At 42.4% G+C, this 17342-nt stretch overlaps 1 long non-coding RNA gene and 1 pseudogene across 1 annotated transcript in view; both read left to right on the plus strand.

Annotated features, from left to right (window-relative positions):
- Window positions 1–17342, plus strand: part of LOC101903066 (uncharacterized) — a 172592-nt gene that overhangs the window by 4676 nt on the left and 150574 nt on the right. The gene's annotated exons all lie outside the window — the stretch shown is intronic.
- LOC112441981 (coiled-coil domain-containing protein 117-like) lies at window positions 1573–9817 on the plus strand (annotated as a pseudogene).

Consider the following 17342-nt stretch of genomic DNA (forward strand, 5'->3'; position numbering starts at 1 on the left):
ACAAATGGGGCTTTCCTGGTGGCTCAAACGGTATCAATCCACGTGCCATGCCTGGAGGACCTGGGTTTGATCCCTAGGGTGGGAAGACTCCGGGAGAGGGCATGGCAAAACCCACTCCAATATTCCTTCCTGGAGAATCCATGAAACACGAAGCCTGGCGGACTACAGGCCCATGGAGTCGCAAAGAGTAGGACACGACTGAGCTACTAAAGCACACACAGCCTTACAATAGAATTCCACTCAACAGTTGAAATGAAATGAAGTAGATTCTATGTGTCCATATGCAAACACAGTGTGAGTTCTTGTGTCTTTTGACTGAAGGCATTGACTTTGTATAAACGCAACTCAGACAGATAGACCGATGGTCCGTTTCCTGAGATGGGAAGTAACTGTCGTGATCGATGGTTTTGGGACGGGCCAACTCTGCTAGCCCTTTAGCAAGCCAGTTGTCTCTAGATCGCCCCAGAGAGAGGCTGGAAGGCTTGCCAATATCCTGCTCAGGAGACTCTGAGGGTTTTCCTGATTTCCATGCGTTTCAGCCTTAAGTTGTCACCACTCCTTCAATTTACCATTAACCCGAAGACTGAGAAGGAAATGCAGACCACTCCGTAGTTATTCTTGCTGGAAATCCATGAGACAGAGGACCTGCCGGCAGATTTAGTCCATGGGGTCCAAAGACAGGGACACGACTGAGCGCTAACGCTTATATGTGCAAGAAGTGTTCTAACTTAGAAACTTCTAAGGGCCTGCTGCCTGCTGCTGCTAAGTCGCATTCGTCGTGTCCGACTCTGTGCGACCCCAGAAGACGCAGCCCACCAGGCTCCGCTGTCCCGGATTCTCAGGCAAGAACACTGGAGTGGGGTGCATCAACCTTCTCCGTCTAAGGGCTCTAGAGGGTTTTAATTCATTTACTTCTCCTGTCAATCTTAAAAACATAGGTACTACTGTTTCGGGTTTTACTAACTGAGAAAACTGAGATATATGAGGTTACTTGACGAGTGGAGGATTGGACTAGGCCTCTGCTAGGTTAGGGGCCATACCACCCGAAGACGACAAGCATCTTGTTTGTAGTCCTCAAGGACTTCAGCTCCCGCAAGCCCTCGCCGCTAAGCAGTTCGCCAACACACAACAAAATCCGGCGTGCTCCGGGCGGCTGGAGTGGAGGGTTCTAGAAGGCGTGACGTGGGGTCGGAAGCGCGGCTCAGAGGCGGGTACTTCGGCAGTCGCTGTGGCCGCTGCTGCCGAGCCCGGGGACGGGACGCCCGGGGCCGTGGGCGGCAGCCTCCTCGTCTCCGCCGGGATGCGGCGCTCGGCCGGCCGTTCTGCGCCTTCCCTAGCGGTGCTCGGACTTCCTGCGCCGCCGCCGGCTTGCCGGTGGCCTCCCGCCGGGGACGGAGGGGGCGCCGAGTGGCCCCGGCCGGGACTTCGCGCCACCCGCAGCAGCTCCGCGCGGAGCGCGGCGCGCGACGGTGAGGAGACCGGCGGGCGGCGGGGGCGGGTGTAGGCTCCGGCGCGGGCCTAGTTGACCCTTTTCGCGACCGGCGAGGGCTCTTCAACCTCAAGTTGGGAGGGATGAGAGACATAGCCCACAGCGGTTGCCGTAAATCGCGGAGGTCGGCACAGCGCGGGGGTCCGGTTTCCGACCTCGGCGCGCTAGCGCCGGGAGTGAGGAGAGGTCTGCTCACCCGGCGTACGGGGGTGGGAGCCGGCAGACCCGGGCCTGGAGCTGCCCTGGGCGCGCAACGCCTCGATCCCTCCGGACTGCGAGCCCGGCAGTGTTTTGGCAACTTTAAGCGACCTCGGACTCTTGAGTTTTTCCTCATCCGCAACTTGGGAGAGAATGGGTCCTTCTAGTGGATCATAAACTCAAGTGCTCACCATGGTGCTTTCCCCGATAGGTTTCCCTACGCTGGTCGCCCCATTTATTCTCCAGTCTTGACGAATGAATTTAGCTTTCAGTGTGATTTTGGTCAGGGACCAGCCAACACTTTAACTGACTGACCGTGTGACCTGTATTATCCATACCACAGGACAAGGAGGGGAGAGCTGAAGTGGTGGGTGGCAAGATAATGCGGAGCCTGAAAGTGGATGCTGAAAGTACAGCTCAGTAAAAATTTCTCAACGACTGATTTGTTTGTTTGTTTTAACAGTATTTCAACTCATGTAAGAAAGAACACAAGCGAGAGGAGGAGGAGGAGGATGAGTAAGTTTCAAGTGCTTTTTTAAGCTCACTTAACGGTCAACTTAATTTAACAACTATTTTAATATCCATAACTATTGTTTTTAAGTGAAAGGTGGAACATCGTTGTCTCTGAAAGGAGGCCCCAAGAACTGACAACAACGTTGCCTTTTAGACAGTGAGCTGGGCAGGTAGAGGGAAGCTTCTTAAGGCATAAGCGATTGTCAGTTTGAACTTTGAGGCCTAATGAGTATTATTACAGCACAAAATTTTTTAAAATTAGCAGAAGGCAAAATTTTTTGCTCCCAGTTCTCCCCAGAGGGTTATCCTATGTGCCTGTTTTCCCCTTAAGGAAAGATAAGTAAAATGTGCACGTTTATAGCTGTATAATTCTGGTTTTTACATTTATTAGTAAAATACTGTTAACACTGGCACACTGGTGTTTTCATTTTACTCTCCTGTAACTGTGCATATGGACATAAGAGTTCTATCTCATTTCTTTTTCACAGTTGAGTTGAATCTGTTGTAAGGCTAGGAATAGCGCTATTAACCTAGTCTACCCGCTGATGGATTAATACTAACAAATCTAAAGTGAGACCTGGTCTTAAGTTCTTTGTGTTTTGTAATTAGATAAATGGATTCCTAGCTGGGGAAATTGCTCAACCTTTAAAATGTATGGCATTTTGAAATTTTAAGCAGTTGTTTGGCAATTTATACTCCTTTAAATTTTGGGAAATGTGTGTTTCTCCATCTTCTCATCAGAAATTGTATTTTCAAACTTTTTGATCCCTCTTAACTGATGAGGGAATACTGCATGTCTAAAAAAAGAAAATGAGTAAGAAACATCCCCCCCTTAAGAGGAAAATAATCAATGAGCCAAAACAAGATGAAAGTAATTCGACCTCATCAAGTCTTTAAGGGAAATGCATATTAAAAGCACAGTGAGAAGTATCCACTACCAGATATTGGAGGGGTTCTGTACACCAGGATACTCACAGACACTATTGGATAAGAATGTAATTTGCTAATAACACTTTGGGAACAGTTTTGAATGAGTTAAGGCACACATACCCATTTAACCAGCCAGTTCTTTTTTTTGACTACACACGCCTCATCGGAAGACATGGTACAAGAAAGTTTATGCATCCTTGTTCATGAATGGCTCAAATTGGAATGTCCCTTAACAGTATCTGAACATAATAAATTTTTGCTGAGTTGCAAGCTTCAAGACAAAAAAGAAACCTGACCGACACTTACCAAACCAGATGTGTCTTATAACATAGTAGGAACAAAAGAAACATTAGCACGCAAATGTATACATATTCAGTAATACATTCCTTATATAGAAGGGTCAAAACCAGGCAGGAACTGAAAACTTTAATATTGCATATTTACATACATGATATTGTAATATTTTTAAATGACGTGGTTTATTATAAAAGCTGATGGTATGCTAGGCAATGGCACCCCACTCCAGTACTCTTGCCTGGAAAATCCCATGGACGAGGAGCCTGTAGGCTCAGTCCATGGGGTCGCTAAGAGTCGGACACGACGAGCGACTTCACTTTCACTTTTCACTTTCATCATTGGAGGAGAAATGGCAACCCACTCCGTGTTCTTGCCTGGAGAATCCCAGGGACGGGAGCCTGGTGGGCTGCCGTCTATGGGGTCCACAGAGTGGACACGACTGAAGCAACTTAGCAGCAGCAGCGTGGTACTTACGGGGGAGGAGGGAATAGAGTACCAATATAAGGGCCTGCTGATGGCATCTGTATTTGAATATACTTCATGGAATTTGTTTAATAATTATTATATGATTTTTATGAGTGCAAGCAGTTTTAAATAAATTAGATCATTTAATTTAGTTTTGTAATATATACAATTTTTGAACATCTTTTTCCTTTTAGCGATTTGTGTTTCATTTTGGTGAATTCTTTTTATGGTTTCTGCAGATTTTTATGACTTTATTGGTCTTTTTATTATGTTTGTTTTTCCCAGATTTGTTTTGTCTTTCACTTCTGTGTGATTTTTTTTTTTTTTTTTTGCCAACAGATAAACTTTAATTTCTCACCAGGTATAATAACCTACAAGACAGTAGATTTGAAAGTTGCCTCAGTTTAAAAATCGTGAGACTTCTCTGGTGGTCAGTGGTTAGGATCATGCTTCCTAATTGTAGGTGGCGTGGGTTGATTCTGATTGGGGAACTAAAATCCTGCTTGTCATTGGCATGGCCAAAAATTTAAAATAAAAAAACCTCTAGACCAAGACAACATTTATGTTCTTTATAGCTTTGGGATGCTGTGGATGGCACAAAGGACCTCTTTTGCTTTTATCTTTTTGAAAGTGTGGAGTGCTCGTTGCTTAGTCACGTCCAACTGCTTTGCGACCCACAGACTGTAAGCCAGGCTCCTCTGTCCATGGAATTTTCCAGGCAAGAATACTGGATCGTGGCCATCCCTTCTCCAGGAGATCTTCCATACCTAGGGATAAACTGCAGGTCCTGCATTGGCAGGCAGATTTTTACACTGAGCCACCAAGGGAAGTTTACTAGGAGATTATTAATAATTCCTAATGTCATAAAATAAAAATTTTGGTGGTAAAAAACCATTGACTTTAAAAGGGTAACCATCTTTTAATTTGCAGATGGAAGATTGAGGCCTGAGAGGATAAGGGAACTGGACAGTTGGAGTGTCGAACGCCCAGAGGTGTTGCCTGCTGCCACTTCAGTGGGCTCTATCAGAAACTTAAAGTCTTTTATGTCCCATTTTCCTCTGGTAGCTTAATCATCATTGATCTCTATAAAGTTTGTTCTGCTCTTCTTAGATGATTTTCTTATGTGTATAAACTTTTTCTTCTGTTTCCAAGAACACGCATACCTTAGTATAAAAGAAGTGTTTAATTTATGGAGAACATTCTAATACTCACGTTATGAGTTAAAACTAATAATAAGCTTAGTATTAAAAGAAGTGTTTAATTTAATGGAAGAGACATTCTAATACTCCCACTTTTGAGTTAAACTAAATAATAAGCCTAAAACATATGATTGACGATTGTGATTGAGTGATATCCCAGGCAATAACGTACTTTGGTCTAAATACTCAGAGCAGGGGCTGGTTGTCGTTTCAGGACGCCCTCAGTAGTAAATGAAATCGCCTGCAGTGCAGGAGACAGGTTCGATCCCTGGGTCCAGGAAGCTCTCCAAGAGAGTAGAAATGGCAACCACTTCAGTTTTGTGCCTGGAAACTTCCATGGGGCAAAGGAAGCCCTAGCGGGCAACAGTCCAAGGCTCGCAAAAGAGTGGACATGACTCCGTGACTAAACAAGCAGACTAAATTTGGGCCGATGTGTAGTGCTTGGAGCAATATACTAATGTGTTTAAGCTGAGCAGTTAGAGATATCCCCTAGAGCGAGAGCAAGTTTTAGTGAAGAATACCTGCTATGAACGCATAGACAAGGATACAGCACCCTGGTCTTGGAATCTGTGCCCAAAAGTACAACTCACCGTATGTGCACACTCTTAAGAGGGGCACTTTAGTTTTCTACATTGTTGTTATCAACATGATGCAGAAAGTAAGTCTCTGAACTTGATACTCTATGTGTCGCTCAAGTGAAATGACAATATTCGGCTAAAAGTGAAAGATAGTTTGGATGTTCAAGCTGGGTAGAAATAAAGTGGCACCATTAGCGAAGGGACCCCACTAGAGCAAATGAACAGCCTCTAATTTTTGGCAAGAATCCAAGAATGAGCAGGTGTCCACCTGCGCCTGTCCCTTGCGGGGCAGACCTAGATGAAGCATGTATTATTTTGCGCCTAGGGAATATAGGATTGCCTGCAGCCACCTCCTCATGATGCCCAGTGTAATGGAGCAAGCAGCAGTATGAAAAAGTGAATCCGCTGGCCCTGAATCGCTACTTTGTGATTCTTAGGTTTTCTTTACTTCCACTTGACTTTCCAGAGCTGAGTAAGTAAGAAGGACGTCTTAAGTTCCATATCATAACGCTTCTCAATACTGGAAGGCAAAACTTGCAGGTGCAACTAATTTGACCAGTATTAAGGGAAACATCTCAGAGGTGCGTGAGAATGAACAGAAAAGAAAAAGCGTGATTTTCCATCTTGTAATCACATACTGTCAAAAGTTAAGTTTTTTTCATAGCAGAATTTTTAATAGCAACTGGGGTCGATACATGTTCTCATTTGTATCATCAGGATTTTCATTGATTTTTTTTTTTTTTTTTTTTTTTCGTTTGTCCAGTAAGAAAGAAGGCTAACTGAAGCAGGGCTCTGTGCTGGTCCTAATGACTGGATTCTTTGTGGCAGCTATCAGGATAAGTAGAGGGTCATGGAGTAAATCCATGCACAGTGGCTTGTCTGCCAACCTGGCATGTTAGATGTTATTTGTGGAAGAAGATGGATCAACAACCGGCGGAAACCACAGTGTGAAGTTGCCCGAAGGAGGGCTTCAGGAAAATGAGGACAGGTAAATGGACAGCATATCCTCTGGCTTCTGCTCTGTTTGTCCCTGTGTAACATTCCTCTCTTTGAAGTTAGTCTAATTCATCATCTGGTGATCGCTTAATCCTAAGCCTGTCAACCAATAAAAAATCAAGAGCTTAAAGTATGCACTTTAAATGTTAAAGTAAGCGTTTTCATAGAACTGTACTAAATATTTCATTTACTATCTCTGAATATAATTTTTGGTTTATGAGGGTTTTAGCCTTCAATTTGGTACTTTTTTGTGAAATGTAGCTCTTGTGTATATACTTTCTTCTCTCCAAAGTAGAGTTTCATACTTTACTTAACCTTTTGCTGTAGCACCTGTGAGTTTATCCTTTTTTTATTTTAAAAATTTTGTCCAAATTAATAGAATATATGTTTAACCAAATAATTTTTTTTTCTTTGGCGTCTGCGTTTGTTTAGAATAATTGATGAAGATGAAGAAGTTGAAGCTGACAGAATAATTAACCGCTCCCAGCCTTGTCCTTTCTGATACCATGAAAACAGTTTGAAGAGGGAATTTGATGAAATCTTTACAAAAAGATGATTGAGTCCATGTAAGTTTTTGGTTTCGGTTTCCATTCAGCTCTGATCTTTTTTAAAAATTCTTTTAAATGTATTTTTGGCTGTGCTAGGTTTTCATTGTTGTGCACAAGCCTTCTCGGGTTGCAGCAGTTGGGGCTACCTCCAGTTGTGATGCTTCTTTTGTTGCAGATCACAGGCTCTAGAGTGCACAGGCTTCAGTGTTTTGCGTTGCGTGGGCTTGACCCTCAGCTTGTAAAATACTGCACCAGGGATTAAAGCCATGTCCCTGCCTTGGAGTCAGATTTTTTTACCACTGACCACTAGGGAAGTCCCCGTTATGATCTTAAAAGGGAAGAACCAATGTTCTAAACACTTCCTGATCACCAACTAAGTGAAAGCTCAGTAGGCTTATGTTTAGCCAGGTTGGAGACCTTTTCTTAGTTCAATTGGGGTGAGCAGAATGCTGTGCAAGTGGATTTGGAAGTTCACAGGAGGTGGCTGCCTTGCTATTACCCTGGGTGGTTTGAAGTCCGGAAATGCACCCATAGTCTAATACTTGGGAATGGGAGATTGGCAAGAAGAACCCATTCTCTCAAATTACTGTGATAGGTTGTAAGAACACACTTGAAAACTACCTGTTTACGTGGCTCTCTCAGTTATCTTGGACACCATTAAGACCTTGGAAAAAAGTGAAAGTTTACCAGCAGTCAAAAAAGTTATAACAGAGCCACAGTCTAGAGCTCATATTTGTATCTCACTGTGAGACAGAGGAAATGAAAGCAAGCGTAAGAACCTAAAAAGCAAACAGCCTGGGCCCCATTAACATAAAACTAATGGTGGCCTGTAATTCATGATAATGACTAATCATGTCCTTGGACTTCGATGGTCTCAAGATGGTCCTTACTCTGTAAAATACAGTTGTCTGTCAATATCCATTGGGGATTGCTCTAGGACCCCACAGATACCAAATCCAGGGATGCTTACATCTCTTATATAAAATGGTCCAAATCAAAACCCACAGATAGGAGGGCCAACTGTAGTAGGCAAGATATAAATTGCCCTGTAGGTGTTTCTAGAAAAGCCTTTCAGTAGACTTGGTACTGTGAGAGTAAGTGTCAGATATCTGAAAACTTCTCTTAGGCTACCAGTCCCACTGGTACTAGGTAGATGACTGTCTTTAGACACTGTGGTTTCTCCTATTGCTGGATGTTAAGCTCATGGGGTTTTGCATTAGCCTCCTAGCTTGAGCTTATAATTAACTACCCAGCCTGAGGGTGGGTAAATAGTTTAGCCACGAGTAAGCAGGTCACATTGCCCCCCAGTGTAAAGCATTAACTTGCTGCTCTTGGTAGTTTTCCAGAAGCTAACCTTTGTGGGGTGTTCTTCATTGTTTGTGTTTTATTTTGCCTTGCACTTGGGTCCCAGAAACCATCAAACCATCACTAGATGAAATAGGTGTGGGGTGGTAGACACAGACAGTGGCTTACTGCACAAAGCATTATATACTTCATAGCTGTACTAATAAGCAAAAGGCTTGCTGAGATATTTTTAGTGTATTTAGCCAGTGTTTCTTTTTATTTAATATGGTTTAGTACAAGATAAAAACCGACGTCTGCTATACTAACACATTTAAGAAGAACTATAATGTTAAATCAAGGGCCTCTGTGTTTCATATTGAACATTTATATTCTAATCACAGCATTCAGTGCAGCCAGTTGCTTTGCTTACAATGCGTGCAGAACTCTAAAATTTTGTACTTGAGTGGCCTTTGTAAAGATAAGTTTGGATTGTCATATTTCTCCCTATTTTTATCACATCGCATCCGTGTGTTTTTTTTTGGTTTTTATTTTTGGATTTTTTTTTTTTTTTTTTTTGGCTGCCCAGATCTTAGTTGCGGCACGTAGCATCTTTTAGTTGCAGCATGTGGGATCTAATTCCCTGAACAGGAGTGGAACCCGGGCCCCTGCATGGGAGTGTCTTCCCAATGTGGAGCCCCCGGCCCACAGGGAAGTCCTCCCATCAATTTTTATATACTAGCTTGCAAACATTAGTTTTCAACGTATGTTTTGTATTTCTGCTTTGTAAAGTTGTTGATACAAATATGTTTTCCTGTCTTAGGAGCCGTCCTTCCATGGAGCTTGTGTCTCTGGAAACCTCTCCCTGAACTCCTTTCTGATAAGCCAAAGCCGTCATCTAATGCTAAGAACTACACAGGAGAGAGCCAAATAAGCACGCAGCTGTGGCACTGCCTTTCCTCAAAGAACTGAACTGTTCTTGAACTCGGCCAACAGGGTTGCCTGTTTACAATAGTTTGGAGACAGCTGCTTGCAGAAGAGGAGATGGAACTCTAGAAACCAGTTTCTACACTAAAGTTGTCATGTTGCAGAGCTTATGTGTTCAGTCATGAGCCTGCTTGTACAGTATAGGGACTTGAAAGTTTTGAAACGGGTGTAATATCTCCACCTGTGATTTGGGGTGGGACTCTTGATTTTGGGTAGCCATTTCTTGAACTTCAACTTCTTGCCAAGGAACTTGTCTCAAGGGAAAAGCAGTTTTCTAGGGGGCTTATTAAAGGAATGTGAGAGTACATTCTGCAGAGTTGAGTGTAGAAGCTGTATGTGACTTTAAGTCATCTGTCACATCATCTAAGTCATTCAGAACTTGGAGAATATCAGACACTTGAGCTGAAAAAGATGCATTAAAAAAAAAGAGTGCTCTCCCTACTACAAGTGTGCCCTGACAGTTGAGCCACAACTTCAGATAAATGAGCTCTGTTTATAATGGTAACTAGATATTACTGGGGAGGAGAGGAGACAGTAGCTTAGGCCTATTGCTGGGGAATTTAACAGAGGCTCTGAAACTTGTATATTAGTTGTCAGTTCAGTGTAGCTTTATTGATTAAATAGCCAGTAGTGTTGTGGCTCCCCTCCTTGCCTCTTGACAAGGCAATGGAAAATACAAAGAAAAGGTTTTTCCTCCGAGGCTTGTTTTGCCGTGTGCTACTGTTGCTCCTCGGTTTCCCTAATCCATAAACCCAGCTCTTCAGTGATGTTTACAGCCTAATTGACTTTGAGTGATAGTTTAGAAGATTGTGAGGTAACCAGTGTGTGAACTGGCTCTGGGAAAGCTTCCTTAAGTCATCCTGAGAAAGTGCCGTATCAGCTCAGCCAGCATATTATTCAGTAGTTAAAGAAATGTGCCTGTAGAAGCAAGTTGTTTTTTGGTTTTTTTAACTGTTAATTTAGGAAAGGTTGAATAATTAACTGAGCAATGCATAGCAATTGACATGAGATTTACTGAAAGAGCCAGTTTGCCTGGTGCTTCAACTCTTTGTGCAGTAAGCCTAGAAGTTACTAGAGAATAGCTTCCTGCCAGCCAGAGAATCATCATCCGGAGGACACTACCAGGCTCAGGGTGTCCTCTTGAGAGTAACCAGGATTGAAGTATTTTTTTCTCAGGAACAGCTCTTCTGCGTGCAAGGACTCAGTAGTACAAAGTAAAGTGACCGTCCCTTTAGTGCTACAGAATACCCACTATAACTTATTAAATGAGTGTAATACTGGCCTTTAATCAGACAGCAGGAGACCACCCCAGTTCTTTTTGTTTTGTTTTCTGGGTTTCTTTTGTAGAAATCACATACCTTGTGTAGAAAAAAATGGTTTATGCCAAGTAGAGGTGACTTTAGGAGGCAGCTCCCAGGCAATTTTGAAACCCATGCCGAAGTCCTCCCTTGTTACAGATGGTGTAGAAGTCACAAGTCTGTTAACTAGACTGTTTCTCTGCCTGTAGTTCCTGCTTTTTCTATTCTGTCTGGATAGTCAGGAAAAGATTTAATGTTTAATATTTAAACAAAATATTTAATGTCTACACAGTAAAATTATTCAGACTTCAAACCAGTATTGAAACCAGTTGGAAACCAGCTACTAGTTTCTTAATCTCAGATTTAGAGATGAATGTAAACTGTGTCTGTTGAAACATGCACGTGTTTGATTCACGCCATGTCAGCTGCCTCTAGGTCATTGTTTAATGGGACCAACTTGTAACATTTGTAGCCTTAAAGAAGTCTCCAGATAAAAAGTTAGTTCTCTACAGCTCATAAAGAGGAAGTGACTGCCTGGAATTGGAGTTAGGCCCAGTGTTGAGGTGAAGAAGAGATGACAGTTTTCCAAAGGACACACACACACTTATACTGTCCTCTGTAGGGGTGTTGGACAGGCCTGGGATCCAGGTCTGTATAGTGAACAGTAGGAAGAGCTCTCTGAACAAGGCTCTGATACCACAGCTTATGTAGGAGAGAACTAGCAGGATTCTGTTTAATTGAAATCAGGCAGAACTTGTTTCAGGAGTCATTTTATCTGACACGATCATCATTTCTGCGGGAAACATGGATGTTTCAGTGCACCTCTTTAAACCCGCATTCGTTTGTACAAAAATTTTCTTCATCCTTGTGGTGCTTACTCATCTGAGCCGTCTCCACAGGCCCCATGACTTGCTTGTTTCCCTTTTTGTAGGGTAAGGTTTTTTGTTTTGCCTTAAGGTTTCCCTCGGGAATTAACAGGTCTTTTCATTTTGTAAAACTTTTACAGCATGGATCAAACATTAGCTTACTATGCTAATGTGTGATGAGAAACGGTTATCTAAAGCAGGTGAGCTTTAATGAACAAATGTATATTTCCTCTGAGTTTGATTAGGGTGTGTGTGGTTTTGTTTTTTAATTAATATGGAGAAAGTAAGTCCAGTTCTTACAGATATTAATCAAAAATTGCTACTCATTCTTGAAAAGGTGCAAATGTCCAATAAAAAAAAGAAAGTAGGGTGGTAGCTCTAACCATAAGAAGATATTTTTACCAGCAGGTTCATTGATTATTTTGGATCTGGGACTTGGCTTTGTTTTTTAAATAGTGATAAGAAAGGTGGAATACTAGGAAAGTTCTGGAAGATGCTGTCAGTTTTACTTAAAATGAGAATATGGTGTTTCTGTATTTTATTGTTTTCAATAAAACTTCTTAAGTGTTTTGGACTTTTGAGGCATTTGTATTCTGCATTTAAGTAAACTGAAATCAGCAAGTTTGGGCAAGTCCAGGAAGTAGGAAAAGTCCTTAATGTTCAGAAACATGGTCGTTCCATTCTTGAGTTGACAGGTCACTGGGTGCAGTATTGCCTGTATGTATTTACGACCATTATGTGATAAATGTGGATCCCTATTTGTGGGTGGGCAGAGTTTTCAATGCAGTTACCTTTTCTACCTGAATTGAAAATCACAGCTAAAAGTTACCTAATTTATTTTTATAGATTTGAAAACTAAGCCTAAGTAGATAGTGACAATTTAGTATAATCAGTTCACCAGGTCCAGGGTTCTTCTTACTTGAGCAGTGGTTTTACATACAGTTTTTTGACAGCAATACCTAACGTGTTTAGATTTCATTGAAATAAACTACAGTAAGGGTATAGTTCAGGCAATGTAACTTTAAACACCTTGAGGGAATACAGTCGTATATGTATCTGTTTGGTTCAAATACTCTTACCAGTGTGGCATATGAGATGAACTTCATGCAATTAGAATACAGTGTTAGAGTACAGCTCCAGAAGACAGGATGTTGTCTTTAAAACCGGTTGGCAGGTAAACAAGCCAGTCTTCCTGTCCCTTCGTTAACTTTAGAAGTCACGGGGTTGGTTGAATGTCTTTGAAGATGAGAATTCCTGGTGTAGGAATTCCTCTGCCTACATGTCTGTCCCTACGTTGCCTGTGCCCGCAGCACACCTGCTAGGAAAGCAGGAAGGCAGGCACACGTTGGTGTCTGAAGGGTCAGGGAATTGGTGTCTAGCCATCTGTCACCTGTTTTCTTTAATCAGAACTATGGACAACTTGGCTTTTAATAGGAATCTTGCTTTGGTTTTGTGGGGAAGATCCTGATTTTCATTTTTTAACTATTCAATTAGTGTTTCAATATGAAGATACCCTTGAATGTCAGGTGTTTTCTCAGGTCTGAGCACAGTGTTGAGTCATTTTCAACCCATCTGTGCAGGAAATGAACACTCAAATAATCTATACTCTTGTGCGTTATTCCTGTTAATACAGCTGTTTCTTTCATGATGTCACTTAATGTAAATTACCTGAACCCCACTTCAGATGCTTGTTCTATAATTTTGAAAGCTAAACATATCTGTACCTTTGCCTGTGTTGTTGAGTCACTCAGTTTGGTCCAACTCTTTATATGACCTATGGACTGGAGCCTGCCAGGCCCTCTGTCCATGGGATTTCCCAGGCAAGAATACTGGAATGGATTCCTATTTCATTCTCCAGGGGATCTTCCCAACCCAGGGATCAAACCCACATTTCCTGCTTGGCAGGCAGATTCTTTACTACAGACACACCTGGGAAACCCACATTTACTTAATCCCTAAATAGATTCTCAGCACTTGAAGTTTTCAGTTCTAGAAAATCAAGTGATAAGGTTTTTAATTGTGGGGGCAGCTGGAAGCCTGTTCTTATATTTACAAAACAGAAACCCAGAGCTTAAACATGTTTGCACTGCTAGGCACTAGGACTGAACTCTGGCCATCAGTGACCATAGATTGTCTTGCCTACTAGTGTGCTTCTGGGCATTCTCCAGTCACACCAAAGGCATTCCTTTGTATTAATATACTTGGTTGAAACCATAGCCTGCTGTGCCTTGCTACTTGGGATTCTTTGAATCCATCTTCACTGACCTCCCTGGAGGTAGTCAGTAAATACTGGCATAGAATGCTGGCATGGGTGAAATAATTTTTATCAATTAGGGAACTCCTTTAATATCTTAAGTGGTTTCCCGAGGAAAGAGGCAGCATGATGAGGTTATTAAGTCTGTAATTTGAAGGTCATATTGTCTCTAGGATGTTTTCTTGAACAGGTTCATTCTTTTGTGAAACATGTTCTATAGTGTATATAACTCTTTTAAGAGATTAAAACCCTTCCAAAGTGGAATAGGAGATAACCATCAACTTTTGGGATGGTGCCCGGCTTTGTACAAGGTGCTTATAATGCATCATTTATTTGAATCCTCTAGTAGCCTTTAGAGATACTATCATACCCCTTAGAGGTGGGCAAATAAGGTATTTTGAGATGAGGAAATAAGTGGTATTTTATGCCCAAGATCACCCAGCTAAATGGGTGGGAGAGTTGAACTCAGGGGTCTGAGTCTAAAAAATGCTCTTAATCTCTGTAATATCAATAGCCATATTGATACTTAATAGCATGTCCTTCTGTAACAAGATGTTATGGCAAAACGGTTAAATGTTCTAGCTCTACCATTTATTAGCTGTAATATTGGTCAGTTAGGCTGAAGAAACTGTCTCAAATATAGTTCTGGTCAGAATGTATTACTTAGGGCAGCCAGGAACTGAAGCAGGCGGTAATTAAGGGGAAAGGCCTTCACTCACTGTAAAAGTGGCTCAGTGAAGTTGGATAATCTCACTAACACGGCAGTGAAACCCGGAAGAACAAGAAGACTTGAAAGTTCAAGAAACATTCGGAGAACAAAGACACTGCATTGTACTTTTTAATTGCACAGGTAGTTTTAAATAAATGGAGAAAGCACCATCCAAAAGTTACACTAGCACGGAAAGATTTCATCGAGCATTACATAGTAGTTTTCTGTAATTTTACAAAAGATTCTTGATCTTTATTTGAACTGTACATAGGGAAAAGGAGCCCCCTCAGGTAGGTGTTCCGCTTGCAGAAGCAAACTAAAGGACCTAAGTCGGAGGCAGCCTGGGATGCTGAGAAGGGAAAAGAGAAACTGATAAAGACCATTCGTTAACTCATGTCTGAAACTTATCGCGTGACCTTGTGTAAGTACTTCAGGCAACCACCGCCCTTAAGATAAAGGTACACCCTCAGAAGCTGTAATTCTGGATCACAGTAATGTATCTATGTACCTCGGACCACTAAAGGTCAAAAGACAATATTTGGGGTGACCTAGGAGCTTGAACAAATACTTTAAAGGAATTCTCTAGGACCACACCCCTCTCTACTTTGCGTTTTGGATGAAGCACAGCCTTTGGCTGTCCTCCAGGCAGTGTCACAGTCAAGAGCATCAGTACTGGATCACTCCCTAGACACTAATCAGCTGGGGAAGAGTTCACTGGCAAAAGGTCCTCCCAAGAATGGTCTGCATCAAGCAGGGAGGACATTCCTCAAGGAGAAGGGGACCCTCATAGCTACAGTCACTGTAAGCATCCAGCAGGCAGGAAGATGGCTTCAGGCAGTTGCTGGTTGAAAGCAGATCTGAGATACCCAGCTCTGGAATGAAGTCATCTTCTACAAGTTCTTCCTTCACTGAGACTGTGAATTCAGGGTGATCTTTCTCTGAGGGGCTGAAAGGTGCTTCCTCAATTTTTCACCCTACCATTAGCTTCGCTCTCTGTCTCAGAGGGCATCTCTAAGACTAGGGGCTTTGTATTACGTGATCAAAACGAATCAGTTCATTAATGGCTTCCAGCTTGGCTGATGACGTCCCCAGGATGGAGAAGGGGAGGCCGGTAAGGAACTGGGTCCTTCTGGGTCCACTTCTGGGAGCTGCTCCAGGCTGCAGACTGGGGAAGGACTCTGAGGACATGACTGGGTCCAAGTTGAACAGAATGCCCAACAGGATGTCAGACTAGAAAAGGAAAAATAAATGGCATTCAACTGCTAAGAGTACACTGAGAACTGACCTTAGTGTTCCATAATGTAAACTAATCCTTCTGCTACAGGATGATCTCTGGGACCCACGAGACCCACTCATGTACCCTTCACTCATGTCCTAGACCACCTGGGAACAGGGAGGTAGTCAATGTTCAGCCCCAACTCAACAAACCTGCACTGCCCGCATCTGTCTGGTTAGGGGTGTCAGGCATCACACAGACGGAACCGAGTAAACAGCTCTTTAGTAAAATCTGAGTAAGCCCTACCTCAGAGTCTGAAGAGTCAATGCCATCAGAGTCCATGGGGAGATGTTCTGGAGGGTGACAACTGGGCCTGCACCTGCTGCAGAGGTGCACGTAGTCTGAGTGCTGCGGACTCAGCAGACCCGGCCACCAGCCCCGCTCCATTCCCCTGGAAGGAAAGATCAGTCAGTGAACAGCTCCAACAGCTGGGTGTCCCCAGGGAAATGCTTGCCAGGAGATTGATTCTCAACTTTTAAGAAAGCTAAAAAAACTTTTTTAAAATTCATTTATTTTGGCTGTGCTGGGTCTGACTTGACAGCATGTGGGATCTAGTTCCCTGACCGGGATCAAACCTGGGCCCCTGCATTGGGAGCACAGAGTCTTAGCCACTGGACCACCAGGGAAGTCCCTAGAAAATTATTCTTTAGAGCTGAAATCTTTCCCTTACACATCTGGTATTTCCATTTTTTTGAGTCGTCCTTGAAGAAAAGAAAAGAGAGGTAAGGCTAACTTCTTTTTATTTTCTGTACGATGAAATGTTTTTCTTCCCCAAGCTAAGATTCAGCAGGACTATTATTCTTAATTATTATCTTATTTATATTCAATAAGAGTAACATCCCTAGTAATAAAGTTCTGTAGTGAATTGAGGCCCATAATATTTTGGATAGTGCTGACTCAGACATCAGTCGTGTCCAACTTTTACAACCACAGGGACTGTAGCCAGCAGGCTCTTCTATCCATGAAATTTCCAGGCAAGATACTGGAGTGGAAAGCCCTTCCTACTCCAGGGAATCTTCCCAACTCAGGGGTCGAACCCATGTTATTATTTTTAAAGTTTGTTCTGAACATTACTTTTAGAGCAGAACTGCCAGTCAACCTTAGACCACATATCTGTTATCACTGGATTTGCCATAAATTAAAACCCACACATCACGCTTCCATCAGAAAGGTATGTCTATCACAAAGAATCCCTTCTCTTATTCATATTCATCAAAGAGCTATTTAATTTTAGTAGCATTCAAAGTCAGTTTTGACTGCCCATCTTATCTTGGTTCTCCTCAATGCTGGCATTGTAGACACATGTCAGTACCGGCATTTGTTAGTACTTGCTCTTAAGAGAGTTGTGTAACTTATTCCAGTTATTAGGACTTAGTACTATTCACTATACCCTTGAAAAATGAATATCCTTAAAGAGGTTATGTCACTTAAAACCAGTTCTTACATATGGCACCAAAT

Source organism: Bos taurus, chromosome 17 (genome assembly GCF_002263795.3).
Source record: "Bos taurus isolate L1 Dominette 01449 registration number 42190680 breed Hereford chromosome 17, ARS-UCD2.0, whole genome shotgun sequence".
Taxonomy (NCBI): Eukaryota; Metazoa; Chordata; class Mammalia; order Artiodactyla; family Bovidae; genus Bos; species Bos taurus.